This window comes from Sceloporus occidentalis, unplaced genomic scaffold, assembly GCF_023333645.1.
Source record: "Sceloporus occidentalis isolate IW3139 unplaced genomic scaffold, rSceOcc1.0.p SCAF_415, whole genome shotgun sequence".
In the NCBI taxonomy this organism is placed as follows: Eukaryota; Metazoa; Chordata; class Lepidosauria; order Squamata; family Phrynosomatidae; genus Sceloporus; species Sceloporus occidentalis.
Window position 1 is genome coordinate 159,775 of NW_028317395.1, and position 10,657 is coordinate 170,431.

A 10,657-nucleotide genomic window follows, 5' to 3' on the forward strand; every position below is an offset into this window, starting at 1 on the left:
GAAGTAATTCCCGATTTAATTTCACGAGATCAATCAGGGTTTATCCCAGGTAGGTCATCTAAAAACAATATTAGAAGAATTATAGATATTTTGGATGTATCCCAGCGGCTAAATACTCCTGTTCTGGCCCTGTCTTTAGATGCCGAGAAGGCCTTTGACAGGGTCAGATGGGATTTCTTAGGGCATACATTACAGGTGTTTCGATTCTCTGGGAACATATACGATGCAATAATGGCTTTATCCACCTGCCCTTCTGCTAGGACGATCGGCCCAGGCATAGATGCAGAATGGTTTGAAATTAAAAACAGCACGAGACAGGGATGTCCCCTATCACCGCTGCTCTATATACTGACGATTGAGCCCCTTGCCATGGATATCCGAGACAATCAGGATATACATGGTTTTAGATTAAAAACATTGGAAAGTAAGATTAGCTTATATGCAGGCGACATCCTGGTATTCTTAGAGGAACCTAAAACATCACCACTGAAGTTAATGAGAGTAATCGAAGTTTACTCAAACTATTCAGATTATAAATTAAATGCTAATAAAACCATCTTGCTTGCATGTAACATGAACCACATCAAGGCATTGAGCAACACCAAAAAAAACATTCTGACCCCCCCACGATCGTTCCTAGGGGCGAATAAAAAAGCATGTTTGAAAGACTGCACATCTTTCAAACATGGCGGCGCCCGCCGAAAAACGGGTTTAGGAAGCGATCGCGAGTCGCTTCCTTTGCTTAGCTAGTGTTGCAAAAATGCCTCAGTAGCGAGGCATCTTTGCAACACCTGTTTAGCAAAGGAAGCGACTCGCGATCGCTTCCTAAATGCTTAACTTACCTTCCCGGTACCGGCGTCTTCGAAACACACGCAGTGTTTCAAGATGGCGGGGCCCATCAAGCCGGGGGGCAGAGCCTGCTGTCATCATCGGGGGGGTGGGGTGATTAACACCCCTAGTGGTCAGATCACTCATAAGAGTGATCATGATTTGCTAAATCAAAGGCAATGTTTTCTAAACATTGCCTTTGACCAGTATTGGATCTGCCTCCCTCCTTCACTTGCTTCTAGTGAGGGAGAGAGACAGATCGGTGTGTGACAGGTATTCTGAATAAAATAAAATATATATATTGATCCAAAGGCTCTTATAAGAGCCACCCATTCAATATTAACCCCTTCATTGCCATTGATCACTGCATAAACAGTGATCTTGCATAGTAGCAATAGTTTTTGGGGTTCTTTTTTTTTAAATTTTTTACTTTTTTTAGGTGTTTTTTAATTTTTTTTATTTTTATTTTTGCTGCAATTGTAACCATGCAGCGGTATATGGCTGAGGAGGCGTATGCCTTTTTGGCAACAGATTCTGAGGCCACTGATACAGCATCAGATTTTGATGTTGGTCAGTTCACAGATACATCTAGTGATGTATCTGTGGCTGTTAGGACGCCTGCCACACGTAGTCGTGGCAGTGCACCAGAGGCATGGGTAGCGCCTAATAGGTACAAGCCAGCTATCCCTCCTTTTTCTGGAATTCCTGGCATCAATATTGATGTTACAGGATTCACTCCACTGCAATTTGTGCAGGTTTTTTTTGGGAGATGATGTCTTGGGAGACATTGTCACACAAACTAACCTTTATGCCCAGCAGCACCGTGCTGCTAGCCCTAATTCTTTTTGGGCAAAACAGCCATGGACTCCCATTGACGTGCCAGAATTTCTTAAATTCTGGGCACTCACAATGTTAATGGGCATTATAAAAAGCCCTCCATCCGCTCCTACTGGAGCACCAGCCCCATCCTTAGTACCCCCATTTATGCCCAGACTATAACTAGGCAAAGGTATGAAATGATTCTTCATTTCATGCATTTTAATGACAACAGCCTGTGCCCCCCTAAGGAGCACCCCCAGTTTGATAGGCTCTACAAAATCCGCCCCCTGATTAGCCATCTCGCTGCCAGGTTTCCAGAGGTTTATACACCTGGAAAGAATATCTGCGTGGATGAATCCCTGATGAAATATAAAGGAAGGCTGGGATTCAAGCAGTATATTCCTTCCAAGCGCTCTAGGTATGGAGTGAAGGTGTATAAGCTCTGCGAGAACGAGACAGGGTATACTCATGCCTTCCGGGTATACGAGGGTAAGGATAGCTACCTTGACCCTCCAGGTTGCCCAGAACATCTGGGCACCAGTGCCAAGATTGTTTGGGACCTAATATTCCCCCTTATGAACAAAGGCTACCACTTGTATGTAGATAACTTCTATACAAGCGTCCCTTTGTTAAAGCTGCTGTATTGTTTCGATACAGTAGCTTGCGGTACTATAAAAAAGAACCGCTTGGGTTTCCCACAACACCTGGCACGAATCCGGCTAGGAAAAGGGGAGACCTCAGTTCTAGGTCAAGAGGAGCTTTTGGCATTGAAGTTCAGGGACAGAAAAGAGGTGTGCATGCTGAGCACCATCCACGATGAGAGAACTGTGGAGGTTTCTGTCTGTGGCAGAGCTGCGTTCACTAGAAAGCCAGTGTGCATCAGGGCCTATAATAAGAACATGGGTGGAGTTGTTCTGTCAGATCAACTCCTACAGCCCTACCTCATTATGAGGAAGACAAAGGCCTGGTACAAGAAGGTTGCAATTTATCTAATGTAAATTGCAACCTATAACGCTTTTTTATTGCACAAAAAAGCAGACACTGGGCTGAAACTGTCTTTTTTGCAGTTTCAGCTCCAAGTAATTTCAAGTATCTTGTACCGTGATGCACCTGGTCCCCAAGTGGTGATGGGAGTCAGCAGAATTGGGGCTACCCATTTTATTTTTAAAATCCCCCCTACAGCAAAGAAGCAGAATCCTCAAAAGAGATGCAGGGTATGCTACAGCAAAGAAAGGACACCACATTTTACTGTCCAGATTGACCTGGAAAACCTGCACTCTGTGTCAGTAACTGCTTCAAGTTGTATCACACAGTTTCCCATTTTTTATTTTTTTTTTGTTCCTGCTCCATTTTTGTATTTTTTTTAAAAAACATTTTGTTACATTTACTGTTTTTTAGATTTTATTTGCTCCACCAATTTTTAAGCGTTTTTATTTGCACTGACAAATGAACTCTGTGTCTTTTCCATGGCATGAGGGACCGCTTAAGGTGCTAGATCAAATTCCTTCTTGGAGATAGGCCAGGCTTTCTTGTAACCTGTCCCTACTGATAGTTGGGTACAAGCATTTTTCTTTACCCAGATGTAAAACCTCCAAGTTGAAAAACTGAATTGCTCATGTTCCAAATGTGGCCCTTTTGCCCCCAAACAATCTGACAAACCCATGCATGTGGGGTATCAATGTATTCAGGAGATGTTGCTGAACACATATCGGAGTGTTATGTGACAGCAACATATACCAGGAGCTGTAATTTCACACCTGAAGTACAAAGTGTGTGAAAAAAACACCAAAAACAATTACTATCACAAACTTTGACAAGGGTTGGTGGTAGGATTAGTGCATGGAAAGGGTTACCCTGGGGTGTCTAGTTTTCAAAAATATATGGTTTGGTGGGGTAAATTTAATTTGCTGGCTTCAAAGATGCCCCAAATACCACATGGAGACAGAATTACCAGATTCAGAGAAAAATGGTTTTGAATTAGCAAAACGCTACTTGTACTTATTGCCCCATAACGTGTAGAAGAAAGCAAAAAAACATAAAAACATTGGGTATTTCTAAACTCGGGACAAATAGTAGAATGAAAAAAATTATGGTGTCTGAAGAAAGCCCCTCTTGTCCTGAAAAAAACAATATATATAACTTGTGTGGGTTCAGTAAATGGGTTAAGAGAAAATTACAGCTAAATACAAACACCGCAGAAACGATAAAACAGCCATTGTCACGAAGGGTACAAAAAATAGAATCAGCCTTTGTCACAAAGGGGTTAAAAGGAGAAATACTACCACAACAAGAGGACATAGCCATAAGCTAGAGGGGCAAAGGTTTAATGGTAACATCAGAAAATATTACTTTACGGAAAGGGTAGTGGATGCATGGAATGGCTTTCCAACAGAAGTGGTAGATGTTAATACAGTAAAGGCATTTAACCCCTTCAATCCCAGGGGTTTTTGATACCTCAAAGCCCAGAGCAATTTTGCCATTTTTGGGGTATGTCGGTTTAGCGATGATTCTCTTTTCCTGTGAATAGTGTACCCATGTAAACTATATACTGTTTTTTCAAGGAGAGATAGAGCTTTCATTTGATACCATAGTTGGATGATTAGCTGAAAATTTAGAATGAGAAATTTAGTAAAAACTAGCGAACAGGGCCGGCCCTACAATGGGGCCGACTGGGGCAATTGCCCCAGGCGGCACTTCAGAAGGGGCGGCACTTTGCCGCCCCAATCGGTTTTTTTTGAAGCGGAGGAGAGAGAGAGGGGCACCGAGTGATTTTCGCTTACCCGCTCAGCGCCCCTCTCTCTCTCCTCTGCGGCGAGTTTACCTGTTCGGTCTCGGTGCCGGCTTGTAATGCAGAGCGCCGGAAGTGACGCGAATTTCCGGCGCTCAGCATTACAAGCCGGCACCGTGGCAGCACAGGGAGACTCGCCGCAGGACTGTTTAAGGGTAAGTACCGGGGGGGGTAGATAATGCCGCCCCCCCCCCCGGCGTCGGCGGGGGGCGGCATTTTAAACTTTGCCCCAGGCGGCGTTAAGTCTTCGGCCGGCCCTGCTAGCGAAGATTAGAAAAATAAACTAATTTTTTTTTACATTTTTCCTCTGAATCCTCACAAAATTAGGTAAAGTGATGGAAAATCCCCTCCAAGTTTATCAATTCAGGTGTCCTGATTTCAGAAATACCTAATTTATATAGATTTTCCAGACTTTCCCAGCACAGGGAGCATACTATTAGGTGTACAATTTTGCATAATTTTTATACCTATGGCTTAACGGGTTTGGGGGTTGTGAACGGGGGCAGGAGGGTTATACTGGCTAGATGTTATGCTAGGGCAATGGGAAGTAAGGTTTTTTTAAGAATTTTTTTATTATCTTTTTTTATATATATATTTTTTTTATTTTTATTTAAATTTTTTAAAATTTTTTGTATTTTTTATAGATTTTTTTTACACAGTAATGGTTAGAGGTCCTCCTAGGGACCTCCTAAACATGCCAATGATGTCACAATTATTTATATCATTATTTTAATGATTTATTTAATATTATTTTTTAAATGGTTTAACTCTTTTTTTTTTTTTTTTTTTTCAGCTTTTCCGTTTCAGGACGGGATCCCCCTGCACCGATCACACTGTGATCCTCACAGACCTGCATAGAGATCGCAGCGTCTCTGTGCCTCATCGGAGGGCAGGATATCTCCGCAGGGGATATCCTGTCCTCCGATGACCTTCCGGGTTACGTCAGCAGTGACGCAACCCTTAAGGGAATGCCCGATCGCGCGTTTGCAACTGTGCGATTGCGCGATCGGGCACTTTCAAATGTAACAGCTTACCGGCTTTCATGCCGGAAGCTGTTACAGGAGATCGGGCAGCAGAAAGCCGGGGATGCCGGCTTCTGCTGCCAGGAGGGAGTCCAGGCTGTCAAACGACAGCCTGGTCTCCCGTGCAGCGGCAGGGATGTGTCCCTGACGCTGCACGAAGATAGGCCTTATGCCTATCCCATGCTTGCTTAACCCCTTGAATACCCTATAGACGTACCGGGACGTCCAAAAAACGCCCACTAAGAAACCCCTATGGACGTCCCGGTACGTCTATAGGGTATTCAAGGGGTTAAGCAAGCATGGGATAGGCATAAGGCCCAGGTAGATATAGGATAAGGGCAGGTACAAAAGGAAAGTACTCAGAGGTTGGACAGACTGGATGGGCCTACTGGTTCTTATCTGGCGTCACTTTCTATGTTTCTATGGCAGCTAGGAGAGCTGATGAACCGAGGAGTGGTTTCTCTCTGCAAAGCCGTTTTGATGGTAACTCGTGACTGGTTAAAAGGTGAATGTTTGGAGCTGTTTTGTCCTAAACAAGTGCTCAAGCAAAAGCAAAGACAAATAAACATTGAAACTGAGCTGGATGTGTCCTGGGCTTCATTTACCCTAGAAGACTGTGGTTACAACCAAATCCTTGGGCGTGTCACTATATAGGGTGTCACTATATATATATATATATATATATATATATATATATATATATATATATATATATATATATATATATATATATATATAAAATGTCTGGCATATATAGGCTAAGAAAAATCATGAAACTGATATGAGGAAATGCGATAAGGTATAAAAATGTATAAATATACAACAAAGTAGATGTAAATAAATTACAAAAATACAGGTCAAATATACAATTCATTGAATAAATATATAAATAGATCACCTCATAAATTCATATAATAATCAAAATACTTAATGATTCAGGAAGAAATAGGATCACAGCCAATCATGAATCACAATATATAGTATAATGCTTCGGTAATGAAAATGGAATCAAAATTAATATAAATCAATAATAAATTTATACAATAATATAATAAGTCATAATATACAATGATTAAATTATAAGATCAAAACCATGATAAAAATCAATGAAACAATTCATCTCCCGTTCCCTATTGCTAACAAAGGGAGCCTTGTTGCCCACCTGAAAGATCCAGAATACGGCATTTGAGGGAACCACTAGTATATTGTATATTGCAGGCCAGAAAGGTAATCAAATATGACATGTTTTATATTACAATTTATAAAATCCTTAATGGAGAATTTTTTATTTTATAAGATGAATGAAAGAAACAATTTTTTTTTATGAACAAATTTAGAACAAATACAACTCCCCTGCTAACTCCACAAAGGGTCTGATGATATCATCTTTAACCAGCTGGTTATATTTCTTTAACCCCTTCGTGACAAAGGCTGATTTTACTTTTTGTACCCTTCGTGACAATGGCCGTTTTAACATTTCTGCGCTGCTCGTGTTTAGTTGTAATTTTCTTCTTTCCCGTTTACTGAACCCACACACATTAGATATTGTTTTTTTCAGGACAAGAAGGGCTTTCTTTAGATGACATTGTTTTGATTGTATCATATTATTTACTATTAAAAAAAGTATAAAATATGGTGAAAAATTTAGAAAAAAATGACTTTCTAACTTTTAGTTAAAAGGTAATGAAAAAACCTGCTAAATAGATTCTACTATTTGTCCTGAGTTTAGAAATACCCAATGTTTTTATGTTTTTTTGCTTTTTTCTACACATTATGGGGCAAAAAGTACAGGTAGCATTTTGCTATTTCAAAGCCATTTTTTCCAAATCTGGTAATTCTTCCCCCCATGTGCCATTTCAGGTATCTTTGAAGCCGGCCAATGCAATTTACCCCATCAAGTCATATATTTTTGAAAACTAGACAGCCCAGGGTATTCCAAATGCTAGTATTTTAACCCTTTCCAAGCACTAATTCTACCATCAGCCTTTGTCAAACTTTATGGTAGTCATTTTTTTTTTGCATTTGTTTTTTCACACACATTTTACTTTAGGTATGAATAAACAGGTTCTGGTATATGTCACTATCATAAAACACCCCAATATGTGTTTAGCATCATATCCTGAGTACAGCGATACCTCACATGAATAATTTTGCCTGGCTGTTTGGGGGCAAAAGGGCCACATTTGGGGCATGCGCATTTTCAATGTTGAACTTTGGCATTTGGGGATCCACTGCCCATGCCCTATTTGGTACATCTTTGAGCCGGGCCATTTCAGTATGCCCAATAAAGCCATATATTTTTGAAAACTAGACACCCCAGGGTATTTCAAATGCTAGTATTTTAACTCTTTCCATGCACCATATCTACCACCAGTCTTTGTCAAACTTTGTGGTAGTCATTTTTTTGCATTTGTTTTTTCACACACATTTTACTTCAGGTATGAATTAAAAAGTTCTCGTATATGTCACTATCACAAAACACCCCAATATGTGTTCAGCAACATCTCATGAGCGCAGTGATACCCCACATGAATGATTTTGCCTGGCTGTTTGGGGGCAAAAGGGCCACATTTAGGGCATGCACATTTTTCAATGTTGAACTTTGGCATTTGGGGATCCACTGCCCATGCCCTATTTGGTACATCTTTGAGCCGGGCCATTTCAGTGTGCCCAACAAAACCATATATTTTTGAAAACTAGACACCCCAGGGTATTTTAAATGCTGGTATTTTAACTCTTTGCATGCACACATTTTACCACCAGCATTTTTTCAAAGTTTGCAGTAGTATTTTTGTGTGTGTATTTTTCCCACACACACCTACTTTATGTATGAATTTACAGCTCCTGGTATATGCCGCTGTCACTCGACACCCCAATATGTGTTCAGCAACATCTCCTGAGTACAGTGATACCCCACATGGATGGGTTTGTCATTTTTGGGGGGAACTAAAAGGCCACATTTGGTACGTGTGCATTTTTCTAATTGGAAATTAGATGTGTGGCCATCCTTCCCCCCCTGTTATTTGGGACATTGTTGAACCCGGCCAATTCAATTTACCCCATCAAATCATACATTTTTTTAAAGTAGACACCCCATGGGCATTTAATATGCCAGTATTTTAACTCTTTCCATGCGAGAATTGTTTTAAGCTAATGTGCTAATTTTAGGACTTGCTCACAAAAATATATTTTTTATATATATATTTTAAATTTTTTTTGCCTTTTTTAAAACATTTTTTACATTTTTTTTCAACTTGAAGGTTCCCCTGATAGTGACATCAGAGTGAAATTATTTTTACATTTTACTGGTTTTTTACTATTTTTTTTCTAATTATTATTAATTTTATTTTATTTTTAATTTATTTTTTCTAATCACACTGTGATTAGAAAGCTGGGCTCCATTGACTTGCATGGTTGAATGCAGTACCTGTAATCAACCTGCAAGTAGAGCCAGAGTTCTCTAGAGGGTCAGGAGACCGTCTAGCGAACCTTTTCATCTTTATTATTTTTTTTTCCGGGCTGCTGATGGCGAAGATCACCGGCAGCTGCGGCTGTGACCGCTCTCTGGAGCGGTCACAGTCCATCAAGAGGTAAGTGTTTGGTGTCGCTGGATGCCTCCTGATCGAGGCATTCCAGCGACACCATTTAAGTTTAGGAGGTGATCGTTGATCGCCTCCTAAACGCTTTTAAAACGGGCGTCCGCCGCCATACATTGTATGGCGGATGTTGACGCCCCGGGGAGGGGCCAGATATGGCCCCTGATTCCGATCATGGCGTTGCTGAATGCCTCGAGGTCCAGGCATTACAGCAACGCCATTTGGGTAAAAAAATCGATTTACCCGTTTTAACAAATGACGGTCCTTGCACGTCATTTGTCGTTAACGACATGTTTTTCCGTGACGTGCCCGGACCGGCAATTGTCATCAAGGGGTTAAACCTCTAACTAGCCAATTATTAGATTTGTAATTAGTTTCTTATAACTTATCAGGATTTTCTGTTATTTTTATCCCCAGCCTTAGGTACCCACGTGAATGTATATTCTTTAGTGCCTGGGTCAAAATTCCAGAAGAATCGACCAGCATTGCATTCGTTATGGATACATTAAGTTTATAATTTGAAATATTAAAGGGGTTCTTTTAATAAATATTCTGTTGAATCCATAGGATCTTTACCTTCTTTCCCTTTGTTTAAACATCCTTTAATTAGTGGTTGGGCTCTAAGGAACGTATATAAGCAAGTATATGAGCAAGTGGTTCTAAGGAACGTATATAAAGAAGGGGTGACAAGGGGCAACCTTGTCTGGGGCCATTCCTAATTGGAAACCATTGTGAGGATATCCCTTGTCCTACAATCCTAGGGGTAGTTGAAACATATAGAGTCATTATCCTATGCAATATTCCTCCTTTAAGACCAAATAGCTCTAAAGATGCTTTCAGGATCTAAAAACAGGGTCAACATGGCATTCTGTATGTTCTGAGTATGTATTAGGCATTATTTATGTTCTGAGTATGTATTAGCCGACCTGATTCTTATTTACTAAAAGTGGAATTATATTTTTCAGTCTAGCTGCTAGGAGGGTGGCGTAAGTTTTAGTGTCTGTGTTAATCAAAGAGATTGGTCTTTAACCCCTTAATGACAAAGCCCGTACATGTACGGGCTCAAAATAGGTATCATGTTTGGATCTTTATATGTTTTAAAATGGGGATGATATTAGCTTACATCATTTCTGGTCGAAAATACACCTGATTTCCTATTAAGTTGAAAATCTTGCATAGTCTCTGGTCTAGTTTCTCTTTTAGCCTTTTAAAAAAATAAATTTGTGAAGCCATCGGGGCAAGTGGCTACACTGTTTTTTTAAATTATCTATTATTAATCTCACTTCCTCTGTACTAAAAGTTGAGTTCAATTGGTCTAAATGATCTTTGGAAAGTTTAGGCAATTTAATTTTCTTTAAATATTTCTGGTATATTATATAAATCTTGGTAAAATCTTCCAAAAGCAGCGCCTATTTCATGTGGTTTATACCGGGATTTATCCTTATCTATTATTTTATAAATTCGATGAGAAGCTACTTTTTTTCGATTTTGCTGTAAGAAGTCTATCAGTCTTGTTATTCTTACAATAGCATACCTGATTTAGCTTCTTAAAATTTTCTTTTATTTTGGCCATATGGTGGGCATTACCATATTTGCTTGATTAT

At 40.0% G+C, this 10,657-nt stretch overlaps 1 non-coding gene across 1 annotated transcript; it reads left to right on the plus strand.

The window, feature by feature from the left end:
• The first annotated feature begins 3,081 nt into the window (after positions 1-3,081).
• LOC149272821 (small nucleolar RNA SNORA35) lies at positions 3,082-3,211 on the plus strand. Its single transcript, XR_016279530.1, has one exon. It is a non-coding gene; the product is annotated as a small nucleolar RNA SNORA35 (small nucleolar RNA).
• The last annotated feature ends 7,446 nt before the right edge of the window (positions 3,212-10,657 follow it).